The sequence below is a fragment of the Galeopterus variegatus genome, unplaced genomic scaffold (assembly GCF_000696425.1).
Source record: "Galeopterus variegatus unplaced genomic scaffold, G_variegatus-3.0.2 Scaffold1177, whole genome shotgun sequence".
NCBI lineage: Eukaryota > Metazoa > Chordata > Mammalia > Dermoptera > Cynocephalidae > Galeopterus > Galeopterus variegatus.
In genome coordinates, this window is record NW_007727288.1 from 314,626 (window position 1) to 327,311 (window position 12,686).

A 12,686-nucleotide genomic window follows, 5' to 3' on the forward strand; every position below is an offset into this window, starting at 1 on the left:
AGCGCCGCCGCGCTTCCCAAGCGGCGCACTATCCAGTGCGCCACCGGGCCGGCCCCGATAACATTATTTTTAAGTGTCATTATGACTGCATGGATTTTTTTTATCATATTTGTTATTTTTTGGTTCATTGCAGTTATTGTTCCTTATGATAATCAATTTATCTCAACTTTGCCAATAGAAATTCTTCAGTTTTTCCCCTGAGTCTTTCTGATATGATCTCAGAAGTCATTGATATAGTCTCACTTTCTGATAAGACAAACAATCCTAAGCTCTTTTCTTACATCTTCTGTCCTGACCAAGAAACAACCGTATCTACAAGGTACCTTGGTTTTTTGTGTGTCCACAATCCAAACCCCAGGGATGCTCATTACTACTTTCCTAGTCACTGTTTTTAGGTGTTTTCTGTAGGAAGATTTTGAAAGTGAAGTACTTTGTATGTTTATTTCAATATTTTCATACTTTCCATACTTCCAATTCAAATATAAGTTTATAGATTTTTATTTTTAATTATTTTATTTCATATGGTTATCTGTTTAAACCAAAAGACTTAGTTTCATATGATTCTATATATATAATTTAAGAATAACAGTGATATTATTAACAATGTGATTAGTAGAAATGATTGAAGACTTCTTTGCAGTTACTGTCCTTCAAATATACCCACCACCAGGAAGAGCACAATCAAGTTATTGGTTTATGCCACTTAAAATAATTTGTGTATGGTTAAGCTATCAATTCATGCACAGTTACATTCCCTTGTTTCATTTCGCTTTTGGTTTCATAGTTAGTTTTTTGTTTGAATTAATTTTGCTTAATAATCATTTAAAACATTTTTATGATTCCAAAGTCAAATTCTCAAAGTAAAGCACATTCAGAGAAGTCTAGCTTCTCTTGTCTCCTTTACCTTGTCCCTTTTCTTATTGAATTTTATTAGTTTTGGGCTTTCCTTTTTTTTTTAAAGATATCCATTCTTATTCCACCTTTCTTTGATAAAAGGTGGTGTCCTATGTATGCTTAAACAACTTGCTTCTTTCCATTGAATACACACACACACACACACACACACACACACACACACACACACACACTATTTAGTGCAATCCTTATTCTTTTTATAAAAAACAAACATTTTAAGCATGAGACTTATTCAGGCACCAGAATAGGTAATCTCATTCATTTATTCAACAAACTTTTACTGAGAACTCAATAAAAGCATGGGTAATGTTCTCATGATACTAAGATTAATAAGCCACAACTTCTGCCATAATGGAGCTTATGATCTAACAGCAGAGAGAGACACTTAAAGCAATGATTACTCCCAAGTGGTAAGTACTAATGGAGGTGAGCACAGGGTTCTGCCATAGGAGCCCAAAGAGGGACACCAAATCCAGGCCACAGAGGCCATGAGCTGAGTCCTAAAGAATGGGCAGGAGTTGGCCAGGTTAAAGGTAGAGATGGAGAGGCACGCATGAGGTCCCATGGATGAGGAAGTGAGAACATGGACTCTACAGATATGAGGCTAGAGAAACAGGCAGGGAGGTCCCTGACCAGTGAGGTCTGTGTACTCTGAGCTTGGAGTCTGGGTATGTTCTGGAGGATTCTCAGCAGCCTAGAAAAGGAAAGCACTTTAACATGGAACTGTTGCAGCAGGAGTACGTTTAGAAAAACCACCTTTCATTCAGTTGTTCACCAGCATTAGTTAAGAGGTGATTTATAGTCCATGTTACTGTCAATCATATTCTTAAATATCAGAACATAGCCTGTTAAATATGCTGTAAAAATTGCAGTCTTTAATAAATGTCATTATTAGTATAAACAAACAAACAAAAACAAGCAAATCTGTGATCCAACTCCCTACCATCTGGCTAACACTCCACTCCTTACTTGTTGTGTAATCTAGTATAGAAATTTCACACAATCAAAAGTATGAATTTTATTCTATAGAGTTCTTTAACCTATATAACAGAGCCATAGCTATTTATTTAGAGGTATAAGGAAGGATATATTCAGTTGTAAGGCACCGTAAAGTCACGGCACTCTTTGTGGAGCACCATGCGATATTTACATTTGAATTTCAAAATAAGTATCAGATTTTGTGCTAAACTTATTCCTATGTATCCTATTGCTTGTGGCAACTATTGTTTACGTACGCACAAGGCAGGCACTGTTCTCGTGCTTTATATGTATCTCCTCCATTAATCCTCATAACTCCCTTATAAGGAAGCACTTGTCCTATCCTATTTTATAAATGAGGAAACTGAGGCACAGAGAGATTAAGTGATTTCATCAGGATTTCTAGATAGTGAATGGTAGGGCTGGGTTCACATGTAGGCAGTCTGACTCCAGTATGGATGCTGTTAATGACCATAGCATACTGCCTGCCTCTCCTTGAAAACAGAAAAAGAAATAAATAAGTAGAAGGAAATAATACAGTTGAAGGAAATATATGAAAGAGTATTTTATGATAAGAAATTTCTAGTCATTAACATGTTCCCCATTTAATGGACAAAACTTATTTGATTCTAATAACTACATTTTGATCTACTTTACGCAATTTTGAATATTCTTTAAGGCAATGGTTTAAGATTCATCAATACCCAATGCTTAACAGATGCGGTACCTAAAGTCTTGCAAGATACAGTGACACAGCTGGTTTGTGAAAAATCAGGGCTGCACTTCATGCCTCCTGTTTCACACAATGAAGTGTGAGAATTGCACCATAGCTATGGGGTCTTTGAGACCCAAAAAGGGGCCTTAGACCCTTCTAAGCCTCATAAAGTGAAAGATGGAATTGAGGCTATATGTACTTCTGAGGGTGCATTACTGTGTGTACTTCCAACAGGTCACTTTTCTTTGTATTTTTCTCTCACTTTTCCCTCTTTAGCTCTCACAGATGGCACAATTATATACAAATGTAGCTGCTCAATGTACTACTTCCAATTTTATTGCAAATTTCTTCATTTTAAAAATATTTACCTAATGCTGTGATTATTTTTTTTAATCTTTTGCAAATGAAAAACCTACTATACATACATAAAGTACAGTATTTGCAAAGACTTGCTTCCAGGGAAACAAGATTTTTTGATTTGATGCCACAATTAATTGGTTTCAATTTTATATAAAAAGCAAAAACTGCTGAATCCTATGTCTCTCCTTTCCTTGTCAAGATTATTGTTCTTTAAAAAATTGGCTTAAAAAATCTGAAATGGAATCAAAGTGATAAATATTGTCAGGAAAATAATTGTGAATATCTTAATTAAAATATGAATCCATGCAAATATGGAAACAAAAAGAACTAATTTTTCAGTTTCTAAATAGGCTCCTATACTACAATGTTTTATTTTATTACGTATTTATATTTTTTACCTCTGCTTACAAAAATCCTTTGTTCACACTATATTAAGATGGCCTTGTTTTTATATGTCTTTGTGTTCTTTCTTGTGTCTTTTAGATGATTTTTTTATATATAGTCAATGAAGATACAAGTTTGACTTAAGTCAGACATTATCTAATATTTTTCCATATTTGAGAGAAAGGGAGAAGGGAGGAAATCTTGTAAAACAGAATAAATACTCAATAAAGACATAAGAAAGAACAACATAAATAGAAAATCAGAGTTCTGGATAGTCTTGATAATTTAAAGTAAGAAATTGGGTAGAATATGGTTTCTGATTTTCTCTTGGAGTATTTTTTAAACTCCTTTACCTATAAAACTGCTCAAATTATTAACCATCTCTGGAACTCAGACACCTTATTTCTAAAAATTAACACATATAAATCACCTCTCAGATTGTTTTGAGAACATGTGACAGTTCATAAAGTAACAAACTAATTAAAATTTTTGTTTTATTTGTACATATTTTGCTCTAGAAATGATTTAAGATAACATTTTTTTCCTGCTATGATTTATTCTGCAAAAATACTTCATAGATGATACCACTCAGTACATAAAATTCAAAAAATGCATATATTGAGTACCTACTGCTTTTTTCCACAGCATTAGGTGCAAAGAATATAAGAATGAGAAAAATAACATCCGTTGCAAGGAACTTGCCAATTTTTTCTGCTGGCCTTTTAGGTTATATGTATAGCAAGTCAGAGGACTTAGAATGTACTATCGTAGTAAAATAATTTGAATATTTTGTTCAGTACCAAAAGGATCCTTCTTGCATTGAGTTCTAGTACATAAGGTTTTCCTTTTTTTTCCCATTGATTTCCTGGATAGAGTAAATTTAATTCTCTAATCTTATCCCTAATATCTTGCTTTTCTTAGACTTCATCATCATCAAACACTTATTAGCAGCTAGTAAGTGCAAGTCACTGTAGCTATCTTGCATTTATAAATATAAATTCCTAGCTTGCAGATTGATTATGATTTTTCTTTTGTCCATGGTGCTTTTCTACAATTCTGCTTAGCTGGTTTTCTCTTTTGAAATTTTGTTGCCCACGATATCCTCCTGGCCATCTTCTCTAAAAAGTTTATACCTTAATCCATACTGTAGACTGATTTTATTGAATTCCTTTTATTGGCGATCCCCCGATATTTAGAGAGGTTATAAGTAATTATTTGAATTATTCTAAAAGAACCCCAAATTAGCCATTTCTGTTAAAATGCGCTTTCTCACTGGGAATCACTTCTTAAATAGTTTATTTAGCTTTTTATGTAAACATTCAATCAGTGCAAGCAATAAAAGTTACAGGACATCTTGGCTACTTTCTGCATTTCCTAATATTTCCTGATGTCTTTTCAGATCTTCCTTTTCTGCAATAGAAAAGTGCACGCAAGGACCTAACATCAATCTTTTCCCAGCCTAAGCCTAATGTCTTTGCTTTGTGAACTATGATCATTTATAAAACTCACAGAAGAACAGATTCATCTGTTACCATGTATAGTAACATCTCAGAGAGACAACTAAACATGACACTTAAGGGGATTTGCAATTGAAAGAAAAAAAAAAACATGAGCAGAGCTGAGAGCCATATAATTATCCTCATTCACACTGTGACTAGCTTTAAAGTGATTTATTCAAAATGGTTACCCTGTACTCTTAGTCACCTCCTTTCTTCACTACATGCTAATTCTGATTTTGGCATTTGTCTGTAGAATATGTTTGTTCTTCCTCTTGAAAGGAAATTGTGCTGCATTTTCAGTCGTGTTTAAATCTGTTAATCATATTTCCCAATTATCTCATAAGATTAGTTATTTGAATTTGAAGCTCCAGTGTTCTTAGAGAAAGCTTAATATCTTCATTATACATACAGTCATGGTTAGCTAATTAGCATTGTGAAGGCTGAAGTTTAACCCTGGATGCCACTCCTCTGGCTTCAAGGATATACTGGGTTTTCTCATTTTAAAAAGTTTAGAAGGAGAAATATCATTGTTGAATTCTACTTCTTGGTTCTTTCAAATAAGAAGCTGACTTTGGGGGATGCATTTAAATGATATCAAAAGCCCCCTTTAAAAGTGTCCGGACATAATATAAATGCATTACAATTCTCTTGATTGGTTTATAAATAAAAGCATCCTTGAATGTTTTCCAAAAGAGTAATGCAATTTAGTATATAGTTAATGAAAATTAAGCTATATTGGTTTTCCTGGAGGGAAATTGCACTACACAATTAATTTTAAAAATCACTGTTTATTTCTTCAGTTTGTTGGGAAACAAGAAACAGATTCAAAATAATGAAGCTAAAAAAACATATTGCATTTGGACATTGTCTGAAACTAAAACACCAGTGTTTCAGAAGCAATTTCATCTTGAGTTCCCATTTTGTTGCTATTGTACTTATTGCTTTTCTTCTCCTTCCTTAAATAGGAGTTCCCATCTTTTAAATAAAAGATGTAAAGGAACTGCAGTTATTTTTATTTCAAAAATAACTATAATAAAATTATATTAATTTTAACATTTTTGTTTTGATTTTTTTAATTTAATGATTATCATACAGTGTACAAAACCGTACTATAAATGTAAAAATCACAGAGGTAAAGTGACTTGCACAGGTTACATGTTTGGTAGTGGCAGAACAAGGACTAAAACCCAGGCCTCTGATATCTGGTCTAGTGTTTTTACCCTTATCTGGTCTTACGGTGCCTTGTGATCCTTTCATTTGCAGAATTTCAGAAAATAGGCATAAGAAATTTCTAGTCCAGAGGCTATATATTATTTTTGTATAATTTAGTGGTGACTTAGACTGAACTGTATATACATACAATTATACTTCCTATTTGTGTAACATTCTGTGGTTTTAAAAAAAATCACTCTTACTATTCTTTTCCTTCCAACCTCTTTCTCTCTCTCTGAAAGAGGGAACTTTCTCTGAAATCCACACAAGGAAAAATCAAAGGAGATTATGGAAAATGTACAGAAGCAGCTTATGACATCTACAATGGAGGTTAGACTCTTTTAGGAGAAAACAAACTTTGAAGACGTTTGAAATTTTTCAGAACCTGATTAAAAATGAGAAATGGTGTAATCAAAACACCCTTCAAAATCCTGTTTTAGGTATTCTTGCAATAGTTTGACTTCCTTGGAACTAGGCCTTCCATAGTGAGAGCTGCTTTGTTGGGACCATGTAACCCATTTATCATGAACTTAAAACTGACTTAGACTGACAGCTAAAGAAATGCATAACCTAGCATTTCTTCCCATTTCTCTCTACCATTTCAGTGTCTCTCAAGCTGTATGTTTTACCTTAATATGTAAAAATAAAGTAAAATGTATTTGTTTTTATGGTGACGAATTTGCTGTTAATGTGTTAGAATGCACAACCAAGCTCAAACACAAACTCTGATTCCGCTGGAGTAAATAGCTAACCAGAACTATTCCCATCATGTCCTAAGATCTGGATTGGAGATATGGTGATCCTTCCACTCACAAGTTAATAGAAGAAAGATAGGAGGGGAAGGGGTTGAGTTTTAATGTGAACCTGTACCTTAGGTTGGAGAAAGACTTGGGAACTAACCGGAGATCTCTTCCAGAATTGAGGTGGGTGGGCCCTGCAAATGGCTCTTTTCCTTCCCCTACTCTTTCCCCTTGTACTCTGAATTTCACACCTTTATTCTTTCATGAAGACTTCACTTCAGTCCTTCAGTGGTGGCATCTTGCCTGCATCACCATCCTGTCTCTTCCTACTGAATCATTCCTAACAGTATACAACAGTATTCTTCAAAATCTCCCATCTCAAAAAAGAAAATAACCTAAAGCCTACCCTTGGGCCTTTCTTCAACCACAACCACTGACCTCTGTTCTCCTTTAAATACTAACTTTTAGATGTTTAGTCTGTCTGCATAAACTCCATTCCTCATACACCATTCACCTTCAGACCACTTGCAATCTGTACCCTTGAAATTGTTCTTGTTGTCAGAGATCTCTCTGATACAAAGTGAATGGCCATAGCTCTGCCTTCATCTCACCCTATCTCTTACCAGTATTGATACAGTTGCCTCCTCTCTCCGTTTTGAACCACTCTCCACTCTTGCCCTCTTAGACATCACACACTGAAAAAAAATGTTTTCATGGTCTCCTCCTTTTCGGTGTTCTTTTCCTCTAACTGACCCTTAACTCTTTGAATGCCTCAGAGCTTTTCCCTTCCATTCGCTTCCCTTCCCCCTCATACCTCTTGACTTAGGTGATAGTGTTAAGTTCCGTGGACCTAAAGCCACTGTAGGTTGATGATTCTCAGGTACACATCTCTTTCCTGCCTTCAACCCTGAGGTCCATATTCATTCATGTATCTGTCTACTCTGTATCTCTACTTACATTGTCCCAAGGACATTTCAAGCCTAATATGTCCAAAAATGGGAATTCTGATTTCAAAACCACCTCAACACTATGGTCTCCCCAATCTTTCCCATCTCTGTACATGGTACCATCATGTGCTCAGTTTGCTCAAGCCCCAAACACAAAATTTCTTACTCACTTTTATTTACCTGCATATCTTATTCATCACAAAGTCTGATAGTTCTACCTCTAAAATTTATCTCAAATCTGGCTATTCCTTATTCTCGCTAGTACCTGCTACCCCACACATATAATGCATTTAAACCACAGTAATTATTTTTTCTTCTTTTTAAAATATTTATTTAAAATACTTTATTTTTTAGGTCAGTTCTTGCTAGTACCTGCTACCCCACACATATAATGCATTTAAACCACAGTAATTATTTTTTCTTCTTTTTAAAATATTTATTTAAAATACTTTATTTTTTAGGTCAGTTCTTGCTAGTACCTGCTACCCCACACATATAATGCATTTAAACCACAGTAATTATTTTTTCTTCTTTTTAAAATATTTATTTAAAATACTTTATTTTTTAGGTCAGTTCTTGCTAGTACCTGCTACCCCACACATATAATGCATTTAAACCACAGTAATTATTTTTTCTTCTTTTTAAAGTATTTATTTAAAATACTTTATTTTTTAGGTCAGTTTTAGGTTCACAGCCAAATTGAGTGGAAGATACAGAGATTTCCCATATACACCTGGTACCCACACATTCATAGCCTCCCCCATTGTCAACACCCCCTTCCAGAGTGGTGCATTTATTACAACTGATGTACCTACATTGACACATCATTGTCACCCAGAATCCACAGTTTACATTAGAATTCACTCTTGGTGTTGTACATTCTATGGGTTTGAACAAATTTTTAATGACATGTATCCACCATTATAGTGACAAATAGAGTAATTTCACTGACCTAACAACCCTCTGTGCTCTGCCTATTAATCCCTCTCTCCATAACCCTTCCATAACCCCTGGCAATCACTGATTTTTTTACTCCATGTTTTTGCATTTTCCACAATGTCATATAGTTGGAATCATACAATATAGAGTCTTTTCTGGTTGCCTTCTTTCACTTAGTTATATACATTTAAGATTCTTCCATGTCTTTTCATGGCTTGATAGCTCACTTCTTTTAATGCTGAACAATTTTACATTGTCTGGATGTATCTTACTTTATTTATACATTCACCCACTTGGTTGCTTTCAAGTTTTGGTGATTATGAATAAAGTTGCTATAATATCTGTGTGTAGGTTTTAGTGTAGACATAAGTTTTCAGTTCTTTTTGATAAATACTAAGGAGCATGATGGCTGGATTGTATGGTAAGAGTTTGTTTAATTTTGTGAGAAACTGCCAAACTATTCTCCAAAGAGACTGCGGCATTTTGCATTCCCACCAGCAGTGAATGAGAGTTCCTGTTGCTCCACATCCCTGTCAGCATTTGGTGTTGTCAGTGTTTTGGATTTTGCCTTTCTAATATGTGTGTAGTGGTATCTTATTATTGTAATTTTCATTTCCTTATGACATACAATGTGAAGTATCTTTTCCACCATAATTTTATAACAAAGACATTTTCATCTTTAAAATTTGTCATTAATTCTCCATTGCTTTAAAAAATAACCAAAGGCCTGCATGATCTTGTACAAGATAGCTAGGTCATCTAGGTATATATAATTATTGTTGCTGTAACAACTTACCACAACATAGTGGCTTAAAACAACACAAATTTTTATCCTACAGTTCTGTAGGTCAGAAGTCCAGCATGGGTCTCACTAGGCTAGAATCTAGATGTCAGTAAGTCTGGATTTCTTTCTGGAGGTTACAGGGGAGGATCTGTTTGTTGCTGTTAAGGGGTTGGCAGAATTCAGTTCCATGCGATTNCAAATAGAGTAATTTCACTGACCTAACAACCCTCTGTGCTCAGCCTATTAATCCCTCTCTCCATAACCCTTCCATAACCCCTGGCAATCACTGATTTTTTTACTCCATGTTTTTGAATTTTCCACAATGTCATATAGTTGGAATCATACAATATAGAGTCTTTTCTGGTTGCCTTCTTTCACTTAGTTATATACATTTAAGATTCTTCCATGTCTTTTCATGGCTTGATAGCTCACTTCTTTTAATGCTGAACAATTTTACATTGTCTGGATGTATCTTACTTTATTTATACATTCACCCACTTGGTTGCTTTCAAGTTTTGGTGATTATGAATAAAGTTGCTATAATATCTGTGTGTAGGTTTTAGTGTAGACATAAGTTTTCAGTTCTTTTTGATAAATACTAAGGAGCATGATGGCTGGATTGTATGGTAAGAGTTTGTTTAATTTTGTGAGAAACTGCCAAACTATTCTCCAAAGAGACTGCGGCATTTTGCATTCCCACCAGCAGTGAATGAGAGTTCCTGTTGCTCCACATCCCTGTCAGCATTTGGTGTTGTCAGTGTTTTGGATTTTGCCTTTCTAATATGTGTGTAGTGGTATCTTATTATTGTAATTTTCATTTCCTTATGACATACAATGTGAAGTATCTTTTCCACCATAATTTTATAACAAAGACATTTTCATCTTTAAAATTTGTCATTAATTCTCCATTGCTTTAAAAAATAACCAAAGGCCTGCATGATCTTGTACAAGATAGCTAGGTCATCTAGGTATATATAATTATTGTTGCTGTAACAACTTACCACAACATAGTGGCTTAAAACAACACAAATTTTTATCCTACAGTTCTGTAGGTCAGAAGTCCAGCATGGGTCTCACTAGGCTAGAATCTAGATGTCAGTAAGTCTGGATTTCTTTCTGGAGTATATAATTATTGTTGCTGTAACAACTTACCACAACATAGTGGCTTAAAACAACACAAATTTATTATCCTACAGTTCTGTAGGTCAGAAGTCCAGCATGGGTCTCACTAGGCTAGAATCTAGATGTCAGTAAGTCTGGATTTCTTTCTGGAGGTTACAGGGGAGGATCTGTTTGTTGCTGTTAAGGGGTTGGCAGAATTCAGTTCCATGCGATTGTAGGACTGCTGTCTCTGTTTCCTTGCTGGCTGTCAGCAGGGCCACTCAGCTCCTTGCAGCCTCTCTCTTGTTCATGCACATGGGCCACTACATCTCAGAACCAGCAACAGGGCCTCTTGTCCTTTTCAGGCTGCCATCACTCTGACCTCTCTTCCACAGTCACATCTCTCTATCAGAGCACAGCCTGGGAAGGCTCTCCACTTTTAAGAACTCACATGAGCAAAATGGACCTATCTACATAATCCGGGATAATTTACCCATCTTGAGGTCTGCAAAATCCCCTTTGCTGTCACTTCACAGATGTGAACATCTTTGGAGAGCATTCTGCCTACCACATAACTCATTTATCTTGATCACCACCCTCCAGCCACAGTGTCCTTCTTCCTGTTCTCAAATCTGTAAAGCGCTTCTCTACCTCAGAGACTTTCCATTTCCTGGGCCTTACTCCTGGGATCTCTTTCTCTGGCTCTTTGCATGGTGGCAGATGTAGTCAAGGTTGGTTCTGGGAGCAGGTCAGACTGAACCCATAGGCATAGATTTAGTGAACTGAAGCTATGAGAATTTGGGGATGACAGAAGCTATAGACAAAAGACTGAGTCTGACAAGTATGATGGTAATAACTTTACTCGAGCCTACCTGTTTGGGCTGTTGGTCTCTGGTCTGGACGGACATTGGTCCCTGATGTATTGTTTGGGGTGGGGGAGTTTTAGGCACATTACATGGCTTTTTCTCCCCTCTGGCAATTGACATTCACTCTTGCATTGGGGGCAAGAAAATAATTACATGAGGGGTTGGCAAAAGTAATTATGATACTGCATTTTTATTGCTTTTCCTCTTCATGCTAGTCCTTTTGTTTTAGCATATGGAGTTAGTAGGCCATTGACTTTTTGAAACAGAATCATGTACTCAAAAAAAGAGAGCATCGCTACAGAGAGAGTTTGAGAGCACCAGTCGTCTTTCAGATAGTGGTTTGTTTTAAACTGTATTTTTTTCAGTCCCTAAGGATTTATTTTCCACCTAGTGATGGGTTCTTAAGTGTCAATCTTGATCTGTTTGCATGGGGAGTGAGCAGATATATATCACTTAATTGTTAACTAGTAAACCAGTAGAACACATAGGATAAAGCCAATGTTGCGACAGCTCTCCTGGTGTGGTGAAATTCCATGGATATCCATCACCTCATATTTGAAGATATAGCACAGCCCTTAGAAATGTCATTGCTATTTGCAATTCAGCATTAGTTTGGGACTGGTAAGTCAATCAATCATTCAATTGAAATTTCTCTTTAAAATGGTACAATTATTTAAAAAGACAAATTTGCCTCAGGATTGATTTGGAGTTTGAAGGACTAAAGAAAAAAAGCTTTTTGTTATTTATATTCTGGGAAAGAGAAGCGTTTCATTTAATTCCATTACTTCACATTGACAAAATAAAATGTGTATCTCAGGATATGTCCTGATATAATAACAATGGAATGGGACAGCCTAAAATAGGGAAAGAACTGAAATCAAGGAAATCACTCTGGATGGGGCACTAGGGAAAATTCCAGCCTTTCTGGAAAATCTAGCTATGTACAGCTAATGCTTATTAATGCTGTTGATTAACTGAGGGTGTTGGAAGAAGAAAAGTGAATTGGATGGTCCTGGAGGTAGGATTCAACATGTTGGTGGATAATCCATCAGTGGTGACAATGAGGAACAGAACTCTACAGTCACTGGAAGTGGGCGTGGGCAGAGTGAGGCAGTGCCTCTGAGGGTTTACAACACAGAGTTGAATAGGAGGGTCCTGTATTAGGGAAGTGATCAGAGACAGAGTAGACACGACTGTAAAACCAAGCAACAGTGAGGTCGATTTGATGCCCAGTCATAGACCACTG